Below are 18169 nucleotides of genomic sequence, written 5' to 3' on the forward strand. Positions count from 1 at the left end.
TCTCCCACCGTTCCTGATGTAGGCGAGGAGATGAAACATTCTGAGTCGGAGCAGTCCGCTGAGGAAGAGACGTAGCGCGACCTTAACAATGAATGCACTCCTTTGATCGACCCATGGTATGAAGTCCACCCTCACTTTCCAAAAGTTCCTGGTGACTATGCACCGCCGCCGCCGGGTCGTGTATGGCTTGCCCTTGTCCGGCGAAACCCCGACGTCTCTTGGGCTCTGCTAACATCTTCAATCCCTGATCTGGCCATTCGCCAAGGCATCTCGCTTCCCATACCCATTCATTTCGAATTTGGGTCTGGCACTGCCTTGGGTTGGAGGGAATGGGTTGACAGCGAGCTTTCCGATACGGGCTTTATGGGGTTGTTGCAACGAGCCGGCGTCTTGAAAGCTATTGCCTCATCTCGCTGCCTGTCGAACTTCCGGGACCTCTATAACCTCGACACTTGGTCCGACGGTGGTGTACCACCACCCACACCTTCTTTTTCTCGTGCGGCGAACTCAACGTTACCCTCGAAGATGTGGCCAATCAGTTACTCCTGCCTATTCTTGGTGATGCTGATCCTGCCACTCTAAAGTTTTCTCCGGAGGAAGAGGCCATTGAGGCCGAATTAAGGAAAATGATGGCCGAAAACGCCAAGCTGTCATACTGGGTTAGTTCTTCTTCTAAGTTTTCTGTTGCTGCTCGCCGCGCGGCTTTTGTTGCGTTTTGGCTTTGCAAATGTGTTTTTGGGTCCCACCCCCACTATGCCATAAAGCCTTTGTACTTTCGTTTGGCTATTAAAATATCTGCTGGGGTGAACCTACCGCTGGCCCCCATGTTCCTGGGGCATCTGCATGTCCAATTAGACATCCTTCATAGTGATGAGAGTCAAGCTGGGTCCTGCCACATTGTTACCTCTTCCGTTCACTGTACCATACTTCAGCAGTTGTTGTTTGAGCGTTGTGCTCAGTACTTGACAAAGTGTAGATCTGCTCGGTTTACTAGAAATAAGTACCAGACATGTCCGAGAGTAATTACTGACTTTTGCGATAGGTTTGAGTCCGATTTTCCGCTTGCTTTTCACTGGTCTGGCTTGAAGCCCATTGGCCATTCTGTGGTTGAATCTTTTGATAAGGGTGTTGGTTTTTCTTTGAGGGCCTATAGAAACTTGGGTGCAAATTATACTTGTATAGATTCTGCCATGGGTTCGTTTATTGACACAATTGGGACTACCACACCCTTGGTTAGTTTTGATGAAATAGAGATTACTTATCTGGCAGCCACTAATACCGGATGGCTGCCTTACCTAGCCGATGAAGGCATTAGGTTTGTTCACTATCCTGCCAACCGGGTGAGAAGGCAGTTTGGGTTGGATCAAGATATCCCCGATGACATTTCCTTCCTCATGGAATCTCCTACTTCAATCCGCCCTTTCCTGCGGCATACTACCTTTGAGTTTTGGAGGCAGCGCTTCAATGCCGTTACAGTTCCCGGTTCACTAAGGGAGGGTCTCTGTACTCTTCCCATGCACGGTTATTGGCACGCGGTGATGACTACATTTGTGGATGAGCTAGCGGGTAGCCGTGGCTTCTCCCTTATTCCCCCTGATGGGCTAGGTATGGTTGTCTCGGTTAACCCTCGCTTGCTTCTTCCTTCTAAGTCTATTATGGCGTATGCTAGGAAACAAAACCGGTCGGCCATTTTTGAATGGGACGCAGAGAAAAAAAGATGGTTCTAGCATGCGGGTAATTATCCTCCCGGTTGGGAGAAAAAAGTCAAAGTAATAAACATCTCTGTACTGAGCAAAAAAACTCCTACCAAGCTTAAGTCTGCCGGCAAAACCAAGCCTGCCACCTCACTACCACCTACAGGTGCTTCTTTGGCTAGCAGAACTCACGGTAGCAAAAGGAAGACAACCCCTCACCCCGTATCTGCTGCTGAACGGAAGGTAAGTTATCTCTCCCCTTTTTTTTTTTACAAAAATACTTCTTAACTTTTGTTGAAGGGTAAAATTTCACAAGAAAGCCCATTCCATGAAAAGTAAAGAAGGCCCAATTCAAGCAGCAAGAAGAATTAACATTAAGACCCTATTTATGTTCAAATTTCCAGCAAAAAGGTCATTAAAAAGTCCAACAAAATCCAGTAAAAGAACTGGGCCGGGATACCCAGAGGCTGCCAGAGGCCCGGGATTCTCAGGTAATGCAGCACAGCTACTGTGGGATTGAGACAGCTCAAGAGAGGTACCACGAAATACAAGAAATGAAGAACAGAGATGTCCTTCTCAAGTACCCAGTGGTGCAGCAAAGAATCAGAAAGTATAAAGCAAACATTCATGAACAAATGAGCTGTACCACAAGGAACCAAGAATGAGAAAATCATACGTAGAAGTGACTGGAAGAGAACTTTCAACCCAGCAGTAAAAGATTCCAGTTATTTGGGAATAATGACAACAAGGAAATAACACCGACAGCTAAGTCTGAAAAATGAGAAACCTTGAAAGAAGAGAGATTGAAGGCTAATTGCTAAGGACGCCCCGGAATGGAAAGTCAGCAAGTGACTTTTAGAGAAACAGTATTAAAAGACGAAAACCATGAGAAGAAAGGGAAGAGACCAGCCCCTAAGAAAATGTCACAGCACGAGCTCTGAGGGGCAAAAGAGAGAAGTCACTAGTACCTCAGAGCCCTAGAAAACACGCTATAAAAGGAAGAGAAAACCCATGTTGAAGAGGGGGGGGGGATTTTCAGTAGAAAGAATATCATAACAGAGTCATTAGAACTCTGTAAAATTCAAGAAAAACAGAGGAATGTCTCCCAGTATCCCAGAAACAGCCACTAATGTCTCCCGGTATCCCAGAAACAGCCACTATAGCACATACTTGGATTCAAAAGGATTCAAACTTTGCAAGTCTTAGAGGCTTGGATAGCCATCGAAGTCTGTAATTTTTGAACTTATTTGAACCTTGTATCACGTCTTAGTGAGCAAATTTGTAATCCACAATCAAGAAAAATAATGAAATATCTCATATTGATTTGAGGATTTCTAACAATTACTTTGCATATTTATTTATCATATTATCTTCCTTTACTGCTTCTTGCTGCTCAATACATATAATCTTGCTTGTAAAGTTAAGTCTTTTTCCCAAGCAAAGCCACTCAGACTTGAGTTCCAAATCCCACAAATCTTGTGCAAAAGCACTAAGTCTGTGAGAATTGGGGCCAAGATCCTCGTGGCTGAATCATTCTTATGAAATTCATTTACATATATGTATATGTATTAATATATATATATATATATATATATATATATATATATATATCCTAATCTAAGAAACTAACAATTATTTGAAGATATGTGCATTGTATAGTTGTTCTTATGTAGGACCTATAGAGGTAAAAGGAAAGGACAAAACTCCATTGCATAACAAGCATGGAGAAAGATTGTATAGTGCAGAGAACCAGAGATTCTGGGTTCTTACAGGCCTACTACGCCCCGGGATCCCACGACAGTACGTCTCGGGATCCCACGACAGTACGCCCGGGGTACCAAGTGAAGGAATTCTTTAAAATGTTTATACGATAAAAGATAAGTCTTAAATATTCTATTTCAATCTCTTTCTCATTGTGAATATTATGAGCATCTATTTTACTTATTTTGTAAGAGTAAAGGGTCATTTTATGATACTAAAACACTTATAATGGTATTTTATTGTTTAGGAGGAATCGCATTTTTGCCTTGAGGAGATTTATGTGACTTGCGCACAACTTGGTTCGTAATCAGCCCCCATTTAGCTGCGGTGAACCAAGCCCAGTCCACCAAAATACAACTATTTGGCCCAGGATCCTTGGGCCTGTGTGCTAAAGAAAAAAAGCACTCTCACAACTTTCTTGCGGCTAACCTTGCAATTTCCTCTACCTCTTTTCTTTTAGTCTAAGTATAAGGAAGACTCGTCAGTTACCCGCCCTATTTTGCTTGATGAGCCCGAATCTGAGGTAAGTCTCTTTTCTTCACTTTTTTTTTTTTTTTTTTTTTTTTTTTTTTTTTTTTTTTTTGCACATGCTCCCTTTGCCATGTGTCTTTTGTTTTTTGCTTAATAATTCCTTTGGTCTTCACGTCGGTATTTGTTTTCACCTTCTTCCCCTTCTCTTTTTTTTTTAGGTGGAGCCCGAACCTCTATCCATATATCGCCCTTCTGCTGAGGAGATTTCCGCTTCCATGGGTGTACCCATGGAAGGATTTTTTGATGGGGCCGATATGGTATTCGTAACACCCGCTCCCTCTGCTGCTGCACATAAGGATCTTGCCAAAACTCCCACCCCTTCCGCCGAGCCGGTATCCAGAAAGGGTACTCATATTGAAAGGGTTGGTGAGACTACACCTTTGTCCGTCGAGACACCCACTCCTCCAGAGAGAGTCGTTTCTCCCACCGCCGTTCAAACCAAGACCGCTCCTTCCGTTCTGCCACTTGTTATTTCGACCAGTGACCCTTTTGCAGCTATCTCCCAGGCTGTAAAGGGCGGTGCTTCCCTTGTTGTTACCCTTTCCTCCATTCCTGGTTCCGCTACCCGTGGTCCTGATACGGACTTATCCTCTGAGGGGTCCGATGACATTCTTGAGGATCCTGATGATGCGCCCATCCTGAAGAAGAAGATTTCTGATTCCAATGAAGAGGAGAGTGCTTCGCCCGAGCCTAACTTCATGGGAATGTATCTTTCCTCCCCTGCTCTTTCCCCTTCTTTTTTGTACTTGCGTTTCATTTGCATGCCTATCTCCTTACTTGCAGAGACTTTTGAAGGGTCAGGAATTGCAGCAGGTGTGAGAATGACTGCTCCTGCCACACCCGTAGCGTCCATTCCTGCCGCACTTTCAGCACCCTTTTCAGCCGTACCTACTGCTCCTGTTACTGCTGTGCCTACAGTACTTGTTTCTGCTACACCCGCAGCCCCCATTCCTGGTAGCTCTGGCAAGTTTCTTTTTCCTTTTATTATATCCTCTTTTTTGTTGTACATCCTCTCTTCCCAGGCCACGGTTTCTCATTTTGCCTTGCGTTTTTTTTTTTTTTATATAGGTCCACTTCCTACTGCCCCTTCTCAATTTGAGGTGGGTAGCAGTTCCTCCGTCGTCCCGGATGATGCTGCGACCTTCTTTGCCCGCTTTGACCAGCCGAAGGTTAACGACCTTGGTCCGGCAGACTTCTGGGCTTCCGGTCCTCCTTACGTGGATTTTTATGGCTTCCGAGTCCCTAAGGATTGCGTTTCTTACTTGGTGATGATCTACAGCAGCTGTGGCAACTTTATGCAAGCATTCCGTCTTGGCCGTTCTGCTAGGGAGCATTTCTTGAAGATGTTAAGATGCGTGCTGAACGATATTGAGCATAACTTCATCGATTCTGTTTCTGCCGAGAGAATCCTGCAGTAGAGGGCCGTGATTCAGGAGCTTATCAGCGTGGGCTTTGCTGTGGAGTTTGTTCTTGATCATCTTCGTGAAATTGCCCGAGCCCTTTTTATGAGGAGAGTTCAGCCAGCCGTTGATGCCATAGATGCCCGTATCGAGCTTTTGAAGAAAGAGGTGGCGGATTTTGAGGGTCGTCGTGAGCGCCTTCTTTCCAGTGTTAATGGGCCTAGTCGTTTTAGAGACCAGAGTCTCATTATGGCGCAGTTCCCTTCCCTTTTCTTTGCTTTCTTGTTTTCGTTATGTCGCACAGAACACTTATATGTTTCCTACAGTAGTTATTTGGCGTGTGTTTGCCACAGTTTGGGTTTGTAATCATGATGCTACACTTTACTACTTCTTTTTACTATTGCTATGACATGATGCTAATATTTCGTACTTTTTCATTACATACTCATGAAAGCACGTTACAATTTTTTCTTCTGTGACATAGTCACTTGGAGGAATAAAAAAGAGAGTAAAGAAAACATAAAAGTTTTTTAACAAAAGAAAGGGACAACCGCATAACTCTTTCCCCTAAGCAAAATAACGTTTCAGCCATTTCCCATTGATGGGATCCATCAAGTCCCTGCCATCCATTTGAGTTAGGTGATAATACCCACTTTGATGTGCTTCCTTTATCACAAGGGGTCCCTTCCACTTTGGTGCAAACTTAGATGGTCTTGCCAGGCTTTGCCTGACATGGTTTGCCACTTTTAACACTAGTTGTCCTTCTGCAAACACTCTTTCCTTCGTCATCCTGCTGTAGGCCTCAGTCATCTTTTGCCTGTATCTTCGGCTACGTTCCTGGGCTTCTTCTCTCTTTTCATCAAGTCCTTCTAGGTCCTCGAACCTTTCTACCGCAAAGACTTCTCCCTCATTTTCTTTTTCTCGCATCTACATGACCCTCAGGGACGGTGTCATTATTTCTACCGAACTCACTACCTCAGTTCCGTAGACTAAGGAGAAGGGTGAAAAGCCTGTAGCTGACTTTGGTGATTTTCTGTAAGCCCAGAGAGCATCTGGCAGGTGTATCGCCCATCCTCCTGTATACTCTTGACTCATTTTGCTGATGATCTTTATGAGAGTTTTGTTTGTTACCTCTGCCTGCCCATTCCCTTGAGGCTAATAAGGTGATAACCTGTAGTGCTTGACTTGGTAGAACTCTAGCATCCTCCTTACATCACTGTTGACAAATGGTGTGCCATTGTCACTGATGATCCTGCGGGGCACCCCAAACCTCACAATTATATTTTCTTTGATGAAGTTTGCCACTACTCCCCCTGTGGCCTTACGGAATGGCACTGCTTCTGCCCATTTAGTAAAATACTCTGTAGCCACTAATATCCATATGTATCCACGTGATAGTGGGTTGACTGGCCCTACCAAATCTAGCCCCCAAGTGTGGAAGGGCCATGGGGTGACCATGCTGTTCAAGTCCTGTGGATGGGTATGAATAAAGTTGGCTTGTACTTGGCAACTGTGACACCTTTTCACAAATTCTGCCGCATCCTTTTTCATGGTTGGCCAATAGTAGCCCATCTGCAGCAGACATCTATAAAACTTTTTCTTCCTAGTGCTCACCACATTCTCCTGAATGCACTTCTTTTATCATTTCTTTTACTTCTTCAGGGCCCAAACACCTCAAAGGGTCCCCATCATACCCTTTTTTGAAAAGGACCATGTCATGCAAGAAGTAACGTGTTGCCAACCTCTTAAGCTTGTATCTTTCACTGTGTTTTTGTGGCAGGATGCCTTCTGTTAGGTACTGTATGAAAGGGCTTCTCCAATCCTCGCTGACAAATACAGCATAACTTTCTTCCCTATCTGCCGCAAGCTGGCAAGTCCTACATTGGGTTTGGACTTGATCTGCATCTTTACCCATACTTGGCTAATAAAAGCCTGCTCTCTGAAGTCTGCGGTAAAGACTGACTTCTCCGTAAGACCCGCAAGTCTTGTCGTGTATTTCTTTCAATTTTCTCTAGGCTTCTTCCTACCCCACGCATTTGGATAAGACCCCACCTGGCATCTTGCGGTACAACTCTTCTCTTACCAAGGCATAGTCTTTTAACATCTTTAATTCTGCTGCATCGTCTCCCTTTACCAAGATTTCCTTTATGGGGATCCGCCAATCCCCTTCGCCCTGTTCCTCCCGGAACTTTTCCTTCAACACCTCAATGATGGATTCTTCCCTCTTGCTGACTTCTATCCTGGTGCTACTCCCTTTAAAGATTATTTGCGAACCCAGTGCAACTAATGCGTCCGTAAACCGATTTTCGTTTCTCGGAGCATGCTCTATTTCAAAGGTTGAGAATTTTTCTTCCATTCTCTGGGTCATCACTCTGTTCGGGGCTAGGCTAGGCTCCTTTAAGGAAAAGCTTCCCTTGGCCTAGCAAACAACCAAGTTCGAATCTCCCAATACTTTCAAATGTTTGACTCCCATTTCAAGAGCCGTGGCAAGTCCGGTTAAGTAAGCCTCGTACTCTGCCGTGTTGTTTGAACAGGGGAATTCCAGCTTAAATGACAGCGCCACTGCCTTGTCTTCTTCATGATACAAAACTACTCCTACCCCTCCGGAATGGGTAGTAAAAGACCCATCGAATTTCATTACCCACTGTTCTCTAACTTCTTCTGCCATGGCTACTTCCCCTGGAACTTCATCATCTAGTGGGAATTCTTCCTCTCCTGGAAACTGTGCCAATAAATCTGCTATAGCCAACTTTTCACTGCCCTAGGTGTCCCCATTCTTAAGTCGTATTGTAATAACTGTAGCAACCACTGGGATATCCTGTCGGAAAGGATCGGCTGTTGTAACAGAGCTTTAATGGCATGGGACTTAATCATCAGCCATACTTCGTAGGCCAAGAAATAGTGACGCAACCTCTGTGAAGTGTATACAATGGCCAGGCACACTCTCTCTACCCTTGGGTAACGAGTTTCTGCATCTTTTAAAGTGCGGCTGATGTAGTATATTGGCTGCTCGATACCACCTCCATCTTCCTGAGCAATTAGAGCGCTAATGGCATACGAGTTGGTGGCCAAATAGAGTAGTAGTGGTCTTTTATGAATAGGGGCCTGCACCGTGGGGAGGTTCATCATCATCTGTTGTAGCCTTTTAAAGGTCATCTGCTGCGCTTCCCCCTACTAAAAAATTTGCCCCTTCTTGAGCAACTTGGTGAAGGCAGGGGTGATTGATGCCAATCCAAGGATGAATCTCTGGATATATGAGACTTTTCCTAAGAAGCTCTTCAACTTTTTTACTGTGGCCGGAGGTCTCATAGTTGCTATGGCCGTGGCTTTGGCCGAATCCACGTCTATGCCCCTGCTGTGAACCAGGAAACCCAAGAATTTCCCAGAGGACACTCCGAATGTGCACTTGAGGGGATTCGTTCTTAACTTAAAAGCTCTGCATCTTTCGAATACCCTTTTTAACACACAAAAGTGCTCTTCTCTCCTCTTTGACTTAACCACTATGTCATCCACATAGTCTTCTAGCTCCTGGTGCATCATATCGTGAAATATGGCCATCAGTGCTCGTTGATAAGTTGCACCTGCATTTTTTAACCCAAAGGGCATCACAGTGTAGTAGAAATTGTCCATGGGTGTTCTGAAAGCAATTTTTTCTGCATCTTTTGATGCCATTCTAATCTTATTGTATCCGCTGAAACCATCCATGAATGAAAACATGGCGCTTCCTGCTGCGAAATCTATTAGTAAATCCATGTTCGGCAATGGGAATTCGTCCTTTGGACCAGCTTTGTTGAGATTTCTAAAATCTACACAGCATCTTATCTAGCCGTTCTTCTTCTTCACTAGTACTATGTTGGATAGCCAGCGAGGATGCTGAATAAGCTTGATAAATCCTGCGGCCAGCAACTTCTGCACCTCTTTGACTATTTGCTCTTCTATTTCTGTGTGAAATATCCTGGCAAGCTGGGCCACTGGCTTGGCCTCTGGGTCTACATTCAATGTATGCGCAACTAGCCCGGGATCCAATCCTGGCATTTTACTGTAGTCCCAAGCAAAAACGTCTTTGAATTCTTTCAACAACAGTATGAGTTCTGACTTCTCTTTTTCTATCAGGCTTGCACTGATTGAGATAGGCCTCGGTTCTCGTAAATCAGACCCTAAGTCAACTTCTTCCAATTCTTCCTCTGCCACAACCTGTGCATCCTTTTTTGTCGTAACTTCCTCATCCTTCTCTTCTTCTTTTCCCAAACTTTCTTCAGCGACGCAACACGCCAAACTCTTGTGTTGCCCTTTTTGGGTGGGACCCACTTGCATCTCACCCATAGGCCCCACGCACCTTCATAACTTATACACAATCCTGCCATCAAAGCCTCGGACCCTGATGCACTAAGGTGTTTCGTCTAGCTTTGCGGCAGGCGCTTCTTTTCTTTTCTTCTTTCGCGCCAATAGTTCTCTTAAATCGGTTTCTAGGTCGTCTTGGACATCTTCCCACCTAGGCATGAAGGTACCTCGTGGCTTTGAAACCGAGTTTTCCCCAGATGGAGCCCATTGGTCATAAAACATAGTTTCCACCAAGTGGGCTTCTGCCTGCTCGAATGACGAGGGGTTTGCAGCTATGCGTATCATCCCGCCATTCAATCTTCCTTTCACACATTGGTGGTAGGTGGATGAGACTAGTCGGTGTTTGTGTAACTAGGGCCTTCCCAAAAGCACATAATAGAATACTTCCGTTTTGACCACATGGAAACGAGCTAAAAAAGCTATAAGGCCTACTTTCAACCACAACTGAATGTGGCCTACGATGTACTCACCTCTTCCACCGAGCCCCGTTACTTCCATCGGGCATCCTTGGATCTTTCTTTCTGAAATTCCTACTGCTTGCAAGGTGCTCAACGGAATGAGGTTTACGGAAGCACCTGTATCCACCAGGGCCCTCTTGATGGGGATTTGATTGATGGATGCTGCTAAATAGACAGGCCTCCTGTGATCCAGGTGTCCCACCTTCATATCCTCACTGCTGAACGTGATTTCTGTTGATTTCTATAGGAGGGCTCTATCTTCTGGCATTTCTACTAACAGGCACTCCACCCCTGCCTCGGAGGCGATACTTACCAAAGCCTTCGTGGCTATTTTCCTTTCTTTTGCTATAAGTCCCAACTGGTCAAATAGGTTTTTGAACTTGGCACTCTGCTATAAAGTGGTAATCGCCGCGGCAGGCAGGGCCAAGTTCTCTTCCTCGTCTTCTCTCGGGTCTGCGCATATTACTATTGCTGCTACACCCTTTCCCTTGTGGTTTGGGAGCGGGTTTCTTTGGACTTCCTGCTGTGTTAGCTCCAATGTGCCTTCTTTAATCCTGTGGTGCACTAGCCTGCGAAGCGCCCAACATTCTACGGTGGGATGTTGTACATAGTTGTGCAGGCGGCAGAAGCGAGGATCTCTCCTTTCTTCCTTTGTGGGTTCTCTGGAAACCTAGTTGGGTTTAAAGATCCCGTCCGCTATCCATTTGTCAAGCAGCACATCTAGCTCCTTTGGAGTACATAGTAGGGATGGGGGCATATCCTACTCCCTCCCCTCTGTTTTCCTTCTCCGCTCTCCAGTGGACACTGCCATAACCTGCGGGGCATTCCTTTTGTCTGAACTGGGTTTTACAGACTGAGCCGTCTTTCCAGCTTTCTGCAATAGTTGTGCGAACTGGGAAATCTCTAGATTTTCTAGGACAACTCTGAATTCCCGAATCATGTTGGTCATGCACATTTCTACCAAGGTCCTTTCTTCACAGTGATCTTAGCAGTCAAGTGCTATGTCCCTGAACCACTTAATGTATTCCATCAAATCCTCGCCATTCCTTTGCTTGGTCGCTTGTAGAATTGCGATTGTTACTGTTTCCTCTCCGTGGAAGTACTTAGTGCAAAATACATCCACCATGTCATCCCAAGTTGGGATCGATCCTGATTTTAAGCCAATGTACCAGGTGTATGCCCGGTCACATAGTGACTTTGAAAATTCCCGCAGACATAGGTCTTCGTCTGCTGCGAAAGGGCCAAGGGTATCAATAAATTTGCTCACATGCTCTACTGCACTTCCTTTCCTGCAATCATACTGTGCAAAGGCCCTTGGCTCATACCTCTCGGGGTATGGTTTGCTAAGTACCTTTAGAGGGTAAGGAGGTCTTCATGAGTAAAACCTCTCCTTTGGTGTTCTGGCTCTCTCTTGCTCCAAGAGAGCCGCTACTTCAGCCGTAGTAATGAAGCGTTGTTCAGCGTTCCGTGGGACACCTCCTGCCAGTATCTCCTCTCTGTCTGCCGCATGATCTGGGTCATACTGGCTGCCTTTTTCCTTTGTTTTGTCTTCTTTCAGTTGACGGGTCTCTTCCATCATTTGTTGCTGCGAGTGCTACAGTGATTGCAATACTTCAATGAAAGTGTTGACATTGTCCGCGGGGACTCTTGTCTGAGGCTGAGGATCAGCCCCTGTTCTGTTGGCACCTTCCGTTTGGTTAAGTTGCTGTTGGTGAGACATTGTTGGCCTGGATTTTGCTTGCGAGGGTACGACACTCATATTCCGTGTCGTTCTGGACTTTGGTGGCATTGTTTACGAGGGGCTCTGTTTTCTTTTTTCTTTTGCCCCTATCTGCTTCCCAACTCCCCAGTGGAGTCGCCAATTGTAAGAGGGTGGGCTGTGCTAGTGGTATTGGGCTGCCTCCTGCTGCACTAAGCCCAAGTTTTCTGGATAAGAGAGTCGGGACCGGCGCAATTTCAGCTTAAGTTGGTTCGGCTTATGCGCAAATTAGGCCAAATCTGCCAGGGACGTGCTCACGGCAGGCGAAACTATTTCAGAAAAATTGTGGCAGCAGACATAATAATAATAAAATAAACAAAAAATATCTAGCCACTTTTAATGGGGAATTGACTGAATAGCCCTTAACATCAATTAAAATAACAACACTATTTGTTTTCCTTTTGTGGAAGAGAAGGAAAAAGAATAACAGAGAAACATCAAATGTTTATAATCATGGTTTAATCGAAATACTGGAGGAATTCGACTGGAAATTCAATCCGCAGGAGCAGAGTCACAAAGGGGAGAACGTCCCTTCTCAAAGCAGTCAATCTCTCAAGAAAGAATCCTGCTGTAGAGGTTAACAGCCCTGAGAGAAACGGGCCTGAGTGGTTTTCTGCGTAGGGACCTTCGATTTTTTTCTTACAAAGGGCCGGATTTCATGAGGGAGAGAAGGGATTGATCTATCGGTGCATGCCCACCTTTCTAACTCTCACTATTTCTTTCTTTTTTCTCCCTATGTTTTCCTTTTCTATTTCTTTTAAGTTTTCTATTTCCTTCTCTAAGTTTCATTCCTTCTTTCCTGTTCACGGCAAGACCCTCCTTTTATAGTGCCTGCCGTGACCCGATTTTACTGTTTTAACCCTTAATTCCCTTTGTCTGGTCTGGGTGTACTGGCCAACTATCACTATGCCATCTATGTGTCGCCCTTCCATTGCCAAACAAGGAAGAGTATTTTGTTTGCTAGTCTGCCGTGGCACCCTTTCCTGCCACGGTCTGGATTATTTCTCTCTCCTTATCCCTCATGGCATGCACCTAATGGTTCCAACTCAGCTTGCCTCCTTTGGGTAGTAAGCCATCCCAGCAGGACACCTCCCCGAAAGAGCCTGAGCCAGAACCATAAAAATAGATTTTTCCCCTCTCCTCACCACCAAACCATGCCCTCTGATCCTCTGACCCCCCGACCTCACCATGCTCTGTATTGGCTGGGTACAGGCTGGTGGTGTCTGGGCCTTGTGCGTGCCTCCATTCCATATGTGTCCAAAACTTGTCTGCTGCCCATTCGTTTGCCGTGATCTGGAGGCTCGCCGTCCGTATTTTTTTACTTCTTATATGGGCTGTTCTTTGTTTTCCCGCTCCATTCAAGAGCTGGATTTTGTCTGATGATGGGCCTTACATTTCTTTGGTCCATTCCTTGGTTTCATTTATTTCTTGCAATGTCATACTGTTATTCCTGCTGTAATAACTTTAATCATGCTGGGCCTCTTTTGGGTCAGCCGTTTATTCCTTCTCTTAGTGGCTTGGCATGGCCACTATTTTGCTTTTACTTATGGGCTCCTATGTCCCTTTGGGCTTTCCTTTGGGCATCCTTGGCCCATTTGCTTTCTTTGGACTTCCTCGGCCCTTTTGTTAATTCCACACTCCCATGGGCTTTTTACTAACTTCATTGGGCTTCCCTGGCTCAATAACCTTATTCTCATCTTTGGGGTTTATGGGCCTACCATAAACCCCTTACTTTCTTAGTTTGTATTACCTTAAACCTGCGGCAGCCTTTTCTCGCTTTTCTACCTCATACACTGTCCATGGGACGCTATTTCTTTCTTTCTGGATTTCTTTGAGCACACTTACCTCTTCAAGACCCATTTGTTTATTTCTTGGGCCTGTGATCTATTATTCCTGCCGTTTGGGCCTAATAGTTTTGCTGTCTACTTCGTCAATTCTTTGTTGCCCCTGTTATTGGGCTTTCTTTCTCATAAATGGCCCTCAACAGAAGTTAGAAGAAATATAATTTCTTAAATTTATCTAAATGATAAAATACTTTTTAAAGTTTAATATACAACACATAACTAAAGCTAACTTGTACAATCTGTTGAGTTGAAATTTCCCAAATTTTCAACTGAATAGTTGTTTTTGGAGGTTAGTGGGTCTACAATGGTTTAATTTTTCTAACCTGCCAATGGCAAATTGGTTAAAAAAATCTCTCATCCCACCTAATCCGACCTACACACAATCCTAATGCTGTTAGAAAATTATTCATTTCCTTTCGACTCCTAAGTTAGTTAAGTTTATTTCATTGATAATTTCAAACATTTTTAAAAAAAAAATTAATATTTAACTTTATTCTTTTTTTTTTTTTATAAACTCCTAACATAGTATTAGAAGGATAAATAAAAAATTTGATTAATGGGTTCCATTCCTTTTTCCTTCCACTTAAATATCATAAAAAGGTTCAAACGTTAAAATTTTGGGTTTTTGAAATGACTCATTAAAATAAAATAAAGGTTTGGATTTTTTTTTTTTTTTTTTTGGGAAGAAAATAAAAGTTCGGATTTTATACAAAGGAAATGGGCCAAACTGCCAAACGCATGTGAGAGCACATTTCTTTCTCACTACGTGTCAGATTTTCACTATAAAATACCAACAATACATGCCAACGAGCTGTTGTCCGTCTGACAATTTCCAACGACTTTAGAATTGGATCAAGCAAACGTGATCAATCATAAATTCATAATGACCAACAAAAGATCCCAGGAAATCCAATCACATAGATATTTCATATTAGGATGCTTCAAAAGAGTAAGAAAAGAGAGTAAATAATTACCTACCATTTCTATAAGTGGGAATTTTGAGGAGAAAAAAAACCATGAAATGATTTCATTGTTCCTTTCATAAAACCAAATAAACTATTAGATTAAATTCTTTATTTCTTAACAGTTTAAGTTTTTGGGACAATTGTGCTCCACTTAAAAATGGCAGATAAGGCGGCCCATATGTGAAGGAAGAGTGTAAATTAAATAATTAAATTCATTATTTTTAAATAGTTTAAACTTTTTAGATAATTAGTAATTTATTACAAACTTTGCACAATTGAATAGAAGAAAAAAAAAATCCATTTTTTTTAATTAAGTTCACAAATATGAGGGAATCTAAATAAATCTCACCCAAAAATTAAAATTTTCGAAAAAAAAAAAGCCACCAAAATTGACTAAAACATTACAAGATTTTAAAAATAGAAAATTGAAAGCTAGCCTAGTTGTTGTCGTCAAACATCAAGTCCACCGCCTGTCGAGAGTGAGAAACTGATAGTGGTGGGAGTGGTTCTTGAAGGATTTAGAAGCATTGGAAATTTGAAGACTTGGAAGATCAACAGAGATTCAAGGATTTGGTTGAGAGAGAGAGAGAGAGAGAGAGAGAGACCTAGATCGAGAGAGTTAGAAAAAGTCCAGGTTGTGATTCAAAATGATATCATTTTTTAATATTTATATTATTTCAATTTTTTATATATAAAACAACATCATTTAAAAACAACATCAGTTTACTATACTTGTCATATAATTAATAAAGATTTGTTGGTTTTGCGTTAGTGGCTTTTGCAGACCCTCGAATTGATAACCGCATTGGTCAACAATCCGTAGGCATTTCAACCACCAAACCACACCATCTCAAGCAAGGGCGGACTTAGGATTTTTTGTTTGGGGAGCCAAATTTTGGTACTAATATATTAGTCTTGAATCAAAATAAACCATCACACATATGCGTAAATGCACATATACAAATATAGACATTAATATTTTGACACTAGAGTAGGTCATAATTTATAAATATATTGTATATAAAATTAACAACTTTCACATATGTATATTTGCAAGATAATTTTTTAGGGGAATTTAACAACGAGTATACAAAAGTTGTCTAGTTTGATATTAAACATGTACAAAAAACGAATTAGAGAAAACAAAAACTATCTTGTCTCTATAACTACTAGACAAATTGACAAATTCTATTGGTTTTTAAGAGCATCATTGGACTAACTCAAACATTTGGAGGGGCCAACTTCTATTTTTGTAGTTAAATATTTCAAGTTCTTAATACTTACACATAATATAATATAGTTTTTTAAATTTGGGGGGAGGGGGGGGAGGGGGGGGGTGGGGGGTGGTGTGTGCCATGGCCCTCCAAGCCTTGCTATAGCTCCGCCCCTGGTCTCAAGCATTAGAAGTTGCTTGAATATACTTGTCACATAAGTAATAAAGATTGGTTGGTTTTGTTTTAGCAGTTTTCGCACCCTCTAATTGACAACCGCATTAGTCAACAATAAGTATGTATTTCAAACAACCAAACCACACCGTCTCAAACATTAAAAAGTTGCTTGAGGCAGCCGGTTTAGTGCAAGATGAGTTGCTTGAGGTAGTCAGTTGGGTGCAAAATGAGTTGCTCAATCAATGCTATTGATTATCCTTTTTTCTTTTTTTAGATAACTATTTATTATCTATTTAGTCCTAAGATATGTTTGAAAAAATTATCAATATTTTATCTACTAATCTTTTTAAGGTGATCATATTTTAAAATGATAAGGATAAAATTATAAATATACTCACTGATATAGAGGCGAAGAGCGACGTTCTAGACAAACCCGTTAGCCTTGTATCCACTGACATATGGCAACAGTATGGAGTCTACGGCTCCAAGCTAACTATGTCAACCTGGGGCAAAGATGAAAAAGCTGACGACAATTAAGCTAAAGGGTATGCACGAGATTGACGATTCTGACATAACCTAAACTTGGCCTCCACGATGCGTATACAAGGAAATATCTTGTGTCCCATGTTTAGAAAGACTCCTACAAGGAAAGGGTTCCGTAAAATACGTTTATAAGGACTCCTATAAGGAAAAGACTTCTAAACTAAAGAAAAGATGTCAACCCTCTACTACTATAAAAGTCTCAATACCCTCACTAACCAAGATACGTATAATTCACCCCAGCTCTGGCACTCTAGAGTTGTGAGAAGTTCTAACTTGACCTTCGGAGGGTATTTGGCTGGCACTACATCAGTGCTCTATGTTAGGTCTTCTCTTTTTGTTGTGCAAGCATTGTTTCTAGCACGTAAGACCGCGTGACTTACTATTAATTTTTCGGCATCATCATAAAACATCTAAAAATAAAATAAAAGAACAATAATAACAAAATATAGAAAAGTAAATTATTAAATTATTTATGACATTATGCTAAGTCAATCTTATCAAAAGTTTGATAATAAGTCTAGATACACAATTTTTTTCACAACCAAATGTGGCATATTATAATTAATGTATAATAAAAGTAATGTTAATGGTGATTTCATTTGAAAGTGATGTTACACTAATCATAATTTGTCACTTCAAATATTGCGAAAAAAAGTTGTGAAATTTGTAATGTACGTAGCATTGTTAAAATTAAAAACCACCAAACCAATGACTTTCCCAAATCTCATTTTGAGTCTTAAACAACGAACTCTAGCTTCAAGCCTTCAATATACTATGCACCTCTTGATTCTAAAATATAAGTTTATAAGTCTTATGATTAAGATACAATAAAAGTAATATATGGTCCTGAAATTGATGTCGCACTAATCATCATCGACCATCTTAGATATTGTGGGTAAAAAATAAGTGATCCCCCTCTTGTTACTTATCCTCTAGAGAGAGAAAAAAAAAAAAAAAAAAAAAAAGTTAACGAATGTATTAAAAGTATTAGTTTAGAAAATATTTTAAAAAAAAATTTATGAAAAAAAAATATTATTATTTTGATGGTTTCATATATTTTTCATAAAAATGATATAAAATTTTTTTAAAATAATTTATTAATTAAAAAAAAACTGAGTTCTTGACAAAATCCTTAATTTAAAGGGGGGATTTCCGATGGATCCATGAGTCCATCGGATCAAAGCCCTGCCTCGCTTTATTGTTCGTTTATTATTGTTGTCGTTTTCCATGACAACCTGTTTTTCATTATTTTTGTTTATGACATTTCCTTTGACTCAAAGGTCCTTGAAGTTAGTGTCACGGCCTAATGCAAATCCATATCTAGTACTCCCTCCGTTCCACTTTGTTTGTCCTGTTTGAAAAGTCAAACTTTTTAAGGAAACATCATTTATTATCTTGTCTACCTTTTAAAAATGTATAAGTTTCCAAAACTACCCTTAAATAAATTTATCAAGAAATTGAATTAGTAAATCAATAGGGGTATAA

This window comes from Quercus robur, chromosome 2 (genome assembly GCF_932294415.1).
Source record: "Quercus robur chromosome 2, dhQueRobu3.1, whole genome shotgun sequence".
NCBI classification, from domain to species: domain Eukaryota; kingdom Viridiplantae; phylum Streptophyta; class Magnoliopsida; order Fagales; family Fagaceae; genus Quercus; species Quercus robur.